We start from the raw sequence: 9,481 nt of genomic DNA on the forward strand, positions 1-9,481 counted from the left end.
AAACAAAACAAAACAAAAAAACAAACCTAGAAGAAAAAGAGATAGGCTCTTGCTACTGGCATGCTCTGGCCTCGAATTTGTAATCCTCTTGCCTCACCTTGAGGTCCTGGGGCTATATATACATTTTAAAAGGTTTTGTTTGTTTATTTTGTTTTGTTCTGTTTGCTTTTTTGGTTTTTGTTTTGTTTTTTTGAGACAGGTTTCTCTGGGTAGCTCTGGCTTTCCCAGAACTTGCTCTGCAAACCAGGCTGGCCTCGAACTCACAGAGATCCAACTGCCTCTACCTCCCTGAGTGCACCACCACTGCCCGGCTTGTTTTGTTTTGTATTTATGTTTTTTGAGACTGTGTCTTGTGTAACTTTGGCTGGACTGGAACTTGCTATGTAGTCCAGGCTGGACTCAAACCCACTGAGATCTACCTTCCTAAAGGTGGGCCACCACTTCCATGCCTGGTGATTTATTATTTTTAATTATGTGTATAAGTGTTGGGGGAGGTATGTGCATGTGAATACAGGTGGCCATAGAAGTCAGAAGCATCAAATCCTCTGGAGCTGGAGTTATAGGTGTTTGTGAATCACCTGATGTGGGTCCTGGGAACTGAACTTGGGTCCTCTGCAAGAGCAATACATGCACCTAACTGCTGAGCCATCTCTTTAGTTCTGAATCCCGAAATTATAGATATGTGTGGCAGCAACCAGCTAGATTTTGTTATTTAATGCAAAGGAGGAGGAGAAGGAGGAAGAGGAGCAGGAGGAGGAAGAGGAGGGTATATTATGTTCAACTATAACCCAACACTTGGGAGGGAGAAGAGGAGGATGTCTGAATTCAGGGAGTCTGGTCTAACACAGGGAATTTTAGATCAATCAGGTATACATAATGAGAGCTCATCTCAAAATCCCATCAAAATGATAATAAACTAAAACAATAAAAGGATATCATCATAATAAAATTCAATAAAATATTTAAAATTCAATAAAATAATATTCATAAGTCACAACTGGTTAAGCAAGTGACAAGTTCTGTTCCACTGGTCTACACTCCTGACCCAAAAAAGAGTTATTTCATTTTACTTTTTTTTTTTTTTTTTTTTGTCTTTGAGATAAGGTCTCTCTACAGAGCCCTGGCTGTCCTGGAACTCACTATGAAGAAGCTGGCCTTGAATTCACAGGCTCTCCCACTCACCAAATGCTGCGATTAAAGGTGTGTGCCAGGACACCCAGCCCCCACAATATTTTATTTTTAATTTTGTGTATGTCTGAGGAAAGGTGTGCCTGTGTGTGCAGGTGCTCATGGCATCAGGTGTGGGTGCTGGGAATCGAACTCAAGTCCTCTGCAAGAGTGGTACAAGCTCTTAACCACTATGTCCCTTGGTTTGGGTTTTGGCTTTTGAGATGGCCTTATGTAGTCCAGACTGGCTATCCTGGTTAGGTTTTGTTTGTTTGTTTTGTTTTTTGTTTGTTTGTTTGTTTTGTTGTGAACTTGACACAAACTAGAGTTATCTGAGACAAGGCAGCTCAATTGAGACAATGCCTCCATCAGATTGGTCTGTGGGCACATTTCTGGATTAATGATTGACCTGGGAGGGGCCAGTGCTGTTGTGTGATATTTTGTTTGTGTTCTGACAAATAAAGCTTGCCTGGAGATCAGAGGGCTGAGCTACCCACTAGTTAACCATAGAGGCCAGGGGGTGGAGGCACACACCTTTAATCCCAGCACAATTGGGAAGTAGAAACAGGAATATAAGGCGAGTGGAGACAGGATCTCCGCCCCCTTTTCCGTCTGAGGATTCATAGAGGTAAGAAGTCTCTAGTGGCTGCTCCTTTGCTTCTCTTCTTTCAGGTTATTACCCCAATATTTGGCTCTTGATTTTTATTGATAAGACTAATTTGGGTCACACTTCACAGTGCCATCCTTGGGCAGGCAGTCCTGGGTATATAAGGAAACAAACTGAGCAAGCTTGGGAGAGCAAGCCCTGGCTTCCCTTCAGTTTCTGCCTTTCATTCCTGCCTGACTTTCTCAGTGACCTGAATAGTTAGAAGATGAAATAAACACTTTCCTCCTCGAGTTGCTTTTGGTCGTGGTGTTTTATCACTGAAATAAAAATCTAAGACACTGGCCTCAAATTCACTGTGTGTAGCAGAGGATGATTGTGAACTCATGAGTCACCTTACTTTACCTTCTGAATGCTGAAATTACATGGGCAACAGAAATTACAGCTCTTCCAGGGCTGGGGATGTATCTCAGGTGGTAGACTGCTTGTCTTGCAGGTACAAGGGTTCAAACCCCAGCGTTGCATATACACACACACAGGAACTCACAGCTCTGCCTCCATGTGTCATGCTAGCTGCTTTATCTAAGACACTGCTTGTGTTTATTACATCTTTGAGGTCACAGTTTTTGGATATTCCATTAGATGTTAGGTTTCGTTGTATTGTTTTGAGGGGGTGTCTTGGGGGGTTTTATTTGTTTGTTTGTTTTGAGACCAGCCTGCTCTGTCGGCCCTAGCTCTATGTACTTGCTTGCATGGGTTTTGGAAACCACACTGTGAGAGGGGATGACAGACTCCCACAGATGCCAGAGGAATTCATGACATAAACAAAGGCACTCCAAAAGAAGTATCTAAAGAGCTGATGTGGCCTGGCCCTGCTCCTGACTCTCAGCTGACACCCAGCCCCCAGGGAGAAGCCTGGAAGAGAACAGATATTGTGGCACTCACGCCAGGACCTGCATGCAGCTCTGTCCGCTTTCTAAGTCACGACTTCCACGGGGGCTCTTGAGCAGAGTCCTGGTGCAAAAAAAAAAAAAAAAAACAAAAACAGGGTCCCTGTGTTTAGAAGATTCCTCCAACAGACACTCAGTAGAGAGCTCTGCTTTCTTTTGTCCTCTGCCTGGGCGTGTTTGGCCTCTCCTGCCTCTGCTTAACGTCAAAACTCTTGCTCCAAAATGCCCTTCAAGGCTGAAGTAAGGCATTCTCTCCCTAGGAATCTGAAACAAGACAAGAGAAGGGGGAAAAAAAACACTTTTCTTTTTATAAATACAATCTAATTTGTCAAAGAAAAGGCTGGTCTGGAGCCACAGCTTGTCGTGACATGGGCTCCATTCTGGGAGGCAGATCGCGGTGTTCCAGTTTAGGAGAACGGAGGGTTCAAAGCCGGCTTCTTATAAACCAAATGCACTCACAGAGCGGTCAAAGGGAACAATGTCAAAAGAGAGGCTGTTGCCAGGATCCTTTCTGGAGCCTGGATGTGGAAGGCTTGAGTGGAAAGCATCAGACACCGGCGGTTTCTTGGCATCTCAGTCTGCAAACCCTTGCTCTCACATGGGCTTGCTAACGATCTCTAATCTGGGAGTGGAGAAGCAGAAGGGTCCCAAATTAACGTCATCCTCCCCCTTCACTTGGAAGTCTGAGAGCCTGAATTTTGGGAACTGTCTCTGGTAAGGCCCAGGGTATCCGGGGTGGTTCACTATTACTCATCATAGTACAGACCTGCCCAAGGCACTGGGAAAGTGGAGCTGGGTGGGTAAAAGTATGGGCTCAAAGAATCACTTCAAGATTGTTTTTTAATTTTATGCATGTGCGTGTGTGTATACAGAAAAAGAAGATTTAGAAAAAAATATTCTTCCAACATAACACTTTATTGATTATTTGGGAATTTCACATCATGCATCCTGATCATACTCACTTCCCAATCCTCCCAGGTCTGCCCCCCCTTGTTAAGTCCCCCACCCCCAAAAAAAGAATAGGAGGAAAAGAAAACAAGTCCAATTCGTGTTGCTTATATACTCAGTGGAGCAGGTCAAACTCCTAGTGGCCAGACCCTTAAAAAAAATGAGTCCTTGGCCAGGCGGGGGGGGGGGGGGGGGGGGACACGCCTTTAATCCCAGCACTCGGGAGGCAGAGGCAGGCAGATATTTGTGAGTTTGAGGCCAGCCTGGTCTACAGAGTGAGATCCAGGAAAGGCTCAAAGCTACACAGAGAAACCCTGCCTCGAAAAACCAAAAAAAAAAAAAAAAAAAAAACCTGAGTCTTTGCAGGGCACGGTGGTGACATGCCTTTAATCTCAGAACTCAGGAGGCAGGGGAAAGCGGATCTCTGTAAGTTTGAGGCCAGCCATGTCTACAGAGTGAGTTCCAGGACAGCCAGGGCTACATAGTGAGATCCTGTCTCAAAAAAAAAAAAAAAAAAAAAAAAGCCGGGCGGGCACATCTCTTTAATTCCAGCAGAAGCAGGCAGATCTCTATGAGTTCGAGGCCAACCTGGTCTACAAAGTGAGCTCCAGGACAGCCAGGAATGTTACACAGAGAAACCCTGTCTCGAAAAACCAAAACCAACCAACCAAACAAAAACAAAAACGGTGTCCTTTTCCACCCAAACTGCTCACAGAAGTCATCAACTGTGGAGAGCTGTACTTCCGATCCTTATCACAATTTTTAAGAGTTCTCTTGGATGGCTTTCTGTCTAAGCTGTTTCTTTTTTTGAGGCGTGGGGGGGGGGGTTGTCAGAAGTCTTCAATGTCCCTCCTTCTCAACTGTGAGTCTGCAGTCATCAATGCCATCACAGAGGTAGCTTCCTTGCCCTTTACAGTCAATGGGAGCATGGAGTTCCACATCGTGTCTGTACTCAGCACATGCCACAGACCTCAGCACGGTCTTCTGTGATAGTGCAGACCACGGACATCAACAGGCCATGGACAACATCATAGCCCTTGGTGGTAGCACATGTCAAGGACATCAACATGGTTTCTGGGACAACACGGCCCACAGACACAAATATGGTACCTGATAGAAAAAAAAATCTTTATTTTATATGTATGGGTATGTGTTTTATATGTAGGGATATTATGCCTGCTTTTATGTCTGTATACCATGTGCATGTAGTACCTGAGAGAGCCAGAAGAAGGTGTCGCATGCCCTGGAACTCAAGTAACAGTTGTGAGCTGTCATGTGGGTGCTGCAAATCAACCCGAGTCCTCTGGAAGAGCAGCCAGTGCTGTCAATCACTGAGTTGTCTCTCCAGCCCCTTGAGGCTCACTTTAGATAGATTGTTTTTTTGGTTTTTCGAGACAGGGTTTCTCTGTGTAGCTTTGCGCCTTTCCTGGAACTTGCTTTGTAGACCAGGCTGGCCTCGAACTCACAGAGATCTGCCTGCCTCTGCCTCCTGAGTGTTGGGATTAAAGGCGTGCGCTGCTGCCGCCGCCGCCGCCGCCGCCCAGAATATTTTCTTGTTTTCGAGACAGGGTTTCACTGTGTAGTCCCAGCTGTGTGGGAACTCACTTTGCAGACCAGGCTGGCCTCGAACTCACAGAAATTCACTGGCCTCTGCCTCCCAGTTGCTGGGATTAAGGCATGTGCCACCCACCACCCAGCTAGAATACTAATCAGAAAGAAGCCAAACACACATATGAGGATCAATGTCAAGAGTCAAGATAAATGCAAAATAAAGGTTTACTCATAGCAGTGGCCTACGTAGGACACATCAGAAGGCTGTGCAGTTCGGAAAGTGCGTGAAGCCAGGGGCGGAGCAAAGCGGGGAAGGGGTGGCTCAGTCTGTTAGGAGCTTGCCATGTAAGCATGAGGTCCAGAGTCTGGCTCTCCAGCATCCACGTAAATGCCAGGCATGGTAGCATGTGTCTGTGATCCCTGCACTAAGGAGAAGAGGTGGAGAAGCCTGGAGCTCACTGGCCAGCTAACCTGGCTGAACTCCTGAGTTCCAGCTTCCTCAAGAGTGAGAGGCCCCACCTCAAAAATAAAGTGGAGAGCAACTGAGGTAGACACCTAATGTGGGCCTCTGACCTCCACACACTCACACACATATACACACGCACATGCATGCTGCACACACAGAGAGTGGGGCAGGCATTCTTATAGTGGGTTCCCTGGTACTCAGGACTGAGCTCAGGTATAGGAGAGGCTCTGACCCCCCGCCCCCGTTATACAGCTTGATGGTTTGTTTTTTCTGAGACAGGGTCTCACTATGTAGCCCTGCCCGGCCTGGAACTTACTGTGGAGGTCAGGCTGGTCTCCAAACTCATGGGCCTGCCACTGGCTGCCAGGTGCTGGGATTCAATGAGTGTACCACCTTTGAGTTTTATACTAAGATAGAGAGAGACTTTTTGAGACCAGGTCTCTCATGTAGTGCTGGCTCCTAACTGGAAAGTGAGGATTACAGGAATGTACAGGAATACACCCCCACACCTATCTTAGGCTAAACAGTGAGTTGCAGGTTAGCCTGGTGCTGTGGGATAATGCTTTTATACACTGGTTTAATAAACGCTGATCTGGGAAGAGGAAGGCTGAGTCAGCAGATGCCAGCCCACTGTCCAGGAAGCAGCATGTAATGGCACACAGGTAAAGCCACAGAACACATGGCAACATATAGATGAACAGAAATGGGCTGAGTTTAAGTGTAAGAGCTAGTCAGTTGTTAGCCTGAGCTAATGGCCAAGCAGTTTTAATTAATATAAGCCTCTGTGTGTTTACTTGGGTCTGAGTGGCTGCAGACTAGGTGGGACACAAGGAAAACTTTCAGCTACAGCCTGGCTATAGAGTGCGATTGTCTCAGAAAAGAAGGAAAAAAAAGCCCAAGCATGATGATGCACACCTGTAATCCCAGCATTCAGGAGGTGCAAGCAGAAGGATCAGGAATTCGAGACCAGCCTCAGTTGCATATTGAGTTCAAGGCTAGCTTGGGCTACATGATACCCTGTCTTAAGAAAACAAAACTAAGACCCCCACAAAGGGAGAAAGTTAATTAAATAATAAGATAATTTTTTTAAGTCTTGCATGTCAAAAGGCTCTGTACAAATGTAGCAGGCAGTAATTGCAGATTAATCTACTACGATGTTTCAGGAAGTCACATTCAGGAACGGCAGTAGCTCGGCCCCATGTGCCAATGGACCTTTGGCAATTCCTACATACAGATCATAAAAATGGAGGCTCAGCTAGGAAGGAGTAAAGCTGGGCTCTTCCCAAAGCTGCCGAAGACAGGCTCTGCTCCTCTCTGTGGGGACCACCCCGCCTTCCTCCCTGGAGTGTGCAGTTGGAGGCACCAGATGCTCTGGCAAGATCCAGAGAGATGCCATCTGCGAGGGAAGCCTATTCTTAGAGAGCAGAGCCAGTCAGTGGTGGAGTCGTCCACCCCCAGCAGTGGAGGGGGGATGTCAGGGCAGGAGGCCAAGGCTGGCTGGGGAGAAGGGCAGGCTAAACACAGGGCACACTGATTTCTTACAACCAGCTTCCTCCTGCATTTGTTCTATTGGAAATAAGAGCAATGTTTATCAAATGCTCACTTTACATGTCCCACTTAATCCCTCCAGATACCACGAGGTGTGTGTTATCACAATGCCGCCTTCTTTACAGAGGAGGCACAGATGGCTACGTCACTAATAGGTCAGGCCTCGAGCCTGGTCATGCTGGTTCCAAAGCCCTTGTCCCTTACAAGCATGTATGACTGACTCTCAGCCTGCTGACCAGTGGCCAATTTTAGTTTGGGTTTCCCTGATAATAAAGCCCAAGGTGAGGATTTGAGTGCAAGTGGTTTAAATGGGTTTAAGTGGTCCCAGGATGCAACTGCCAAGGCATGAGGGAGATAGTTTTCACCATGGGCACCTGGAGCCCAATCCTTTTGGAGCTCTAGCAAACAGCACAGAGGGTATGGAGGGGTATCTCCTCTAAGGGCTGGGAGCTGCTTATGATGGTATTTCTCGGTGCTGGGTTAATGCTGCTCGAGGGGCATGTTCATCCCCCAAACTTCACGGCTGCTGTAGAGCGGTAAAGCAGGCACCAGTGGTGGGAGTCCTCAGACAGGGAGACACAGGAGCGGCAGCTGGAGGAGTCGGGTGGGCACAGAGAGAGAACGGCAGGGCTCCCCACCATCTGCTAAAATAAACCTGCCTGGCAATGGTCGGCCTCGCCACGGTCTCGAGTTTGTTCGTCTTCCAGTGCAAGCCCAGGAAAAAGCTCTTCCAAATGGTCGGCTCTGAGCTGCCCGGGAGCAGGGCATCAGACAAAAGGCGCCTCCACCTCCTCAGAGCAACCTAGGATAACAGCGCTTGGACCTGCCTTTCACCAACTCCTTCAGCACGCAGGCTGGGGCTCATAGCACAGCACCCCCAGCATGAGGAACCTGTAGGACAGTCAGACTCTTGGACCCATTCCGCACCCCTGGATCAGAATTTGTATTGTATCCATTTGTTGTTTGTTTGTTCTTGAGATAGGGCCTCACAAGACCAGACTGGGTTCCAACTTGCTATGTAGCAGAGTATAACCTTGAACTCCCATCCTCTTTCCTCCGCCTCCCAGGTGCTGTGAATATAGGCGTGTGTCTCCATGCCTAGCCAGAATCTACGGGCTATAAGCTCTCCAGTGACTCATGTAGATTTCTACTAGTCATTTCAAACACATAAAAAGACAGAATGGGAGGGCACGTTATAAGTAACGTATCGCACTAAACCAAGGGTCTCAGGTTGGTAGCCTCTGGACCAGGCTTTTCTGAGAATTGTTTTTTTTTTTTTTTTTTTTTTTTTTTTTTTTAAATTCTGCCTGCCACACAACTCTCCAGTTCACTGTGGCCCACTTCCCCATATGACACAGCACCCCAAGAAGTTCCATTTATGCCACCAAGAGCTCCTGTATGCATCTGGGTTGATTTCAGACACCGTATCCTATAACGAACAATTACAAAGCATGGCTGAGGTTTTCTAGGTTCAAAGCAAAGCACTGAAAAAAACAAAACAAAACATGGGCTTCAAAAATCAAGCAGATGGCTCAAATTATGACGTGGCTATATCATAGCAGCCATGGTACTTGGGACAAATTACCTCCTCCCCGATCCTCAGTTTCCACATCTGGAAAACACGGATCAACACACACCCTTGCAAGGTGACTATATTCACTGAAAGCAGTACTGTGCAAAGCATCAGGAGGAAGCAGCAGCCTGCTCTGCGGAAGCACTGGTGGGAACGGCAGCAGCTGTCGAGATCCAGTGTGGACTGGATCACTGCTTATCCTCATCTGTGAGACCCTGAAGTGCTGAGAGATAGACGCCTTCCCCCAGGATGTATCCCAGAGGTGGTGCTGGAGTCAGACCACGTCTTTAGTTCTAGATTTTCAGTGTCCCCTGGAATCTTCTGTGAAGATAGGTGTGTTACTTGATACATGTAAAACACACTGCCAGCATTGAAGACGTAACACGAGAAAAACTGTCATCAAGCCTTTATATTAATATATGTTGCAATGAAAAGGTTTTGGAAATATTAAGTTAAAATTTATGATTACAATCAGAGGCTGGGGAGATGGCTTAGTGGTTAAGAGCACTTAGTGGCGCACGCCTTTAATCCCAGCACTCGGGAGGCAGACGCAGGTGGATCTCTGAGTTTGAGGCCAGCCTGGTCTACAGAGTGAGTTCTAGGACAGCCTGGGCTACCCAGAGAAACCTTCTCTTGAAAAACAGACAAACAAAGCACTTAGTGTTCTTGCAGAG

This window comes from Peromyscus leucopus, chromosome 4, assembly GCF_004664715.2.
Source record: "Peromyscus leucopus breed LL Stock chromosome 4, UCI_PerLeu_2.1, whole genome shotgun sequence".
Taxonomy (NCBI): Eukaryota; Metazoa; Chordata; class Mammalia; order Rodentia; family Cricetidae; genus Peromyscus; species Peromyscus leucopus.